Source organism: Penaeus monodon, chromosome 28 (assembly GCF_015228065.2).
Source record: "Penaeus monodon isolate SGIC_2016 chromosome 28, NSTDA_Pmon_1, whole genome shotgun sequence".
In the NCBI taxonomy this organism is placed as follows: Eukaryota; Metazoa; Arthropoda; class Malacostraca; order Decapoda; family Penaeidae; genus Penaeus; species Penaeus monodon.
Window position 1 is genome coordinate 30,426,530 of NC_051413.1, and position 324 is coordinate 30,426,853.

Genomic DNA, 324 nt, shown 5'->3' on the forward strand with positions numbered 1-324 from the left:
AATATACACTGAACAAAGGAGCAGAGAATGCAAAAAAAAAAATTTTCATGATTTGCCAACACTTACTAATCTTCTGTTAACCCCAAAGACTACTCAAGTATATGCATATGATTCAAGTCAAAATAGGGTCATAACCCAAAAAATTTGGTTTTTTAACTGTTTATTATAACATTTCTTTGATTCAAAATGAATTAAATCCAAAACCCTTTTCAAGTTTTATTGCTTGATCCCAAAATTTTCTTTGTGCCAAAGTGGGGAACAGAATACGGGCCCTCTCCTCCCCAAATTTTCCCAAAAGTACAACCTTGAACATTACTTTCCTTG

General features: G+C 32.7%; 1 protein-coding gene across 1 annotated transcript in view; it reads left to right on the plus strand.

Annotated features, from left to right (window-relative positions):
- LOC119591165 (small G protein signaling modulator 1-like) overlaps nt 1-324 on the plus strand; it is a gene marked incomplete at its 3' end in the record, with an annotated part of 183,708 nt that overhangs the window by 82,662 nt on the left and 100,722 nt on the right.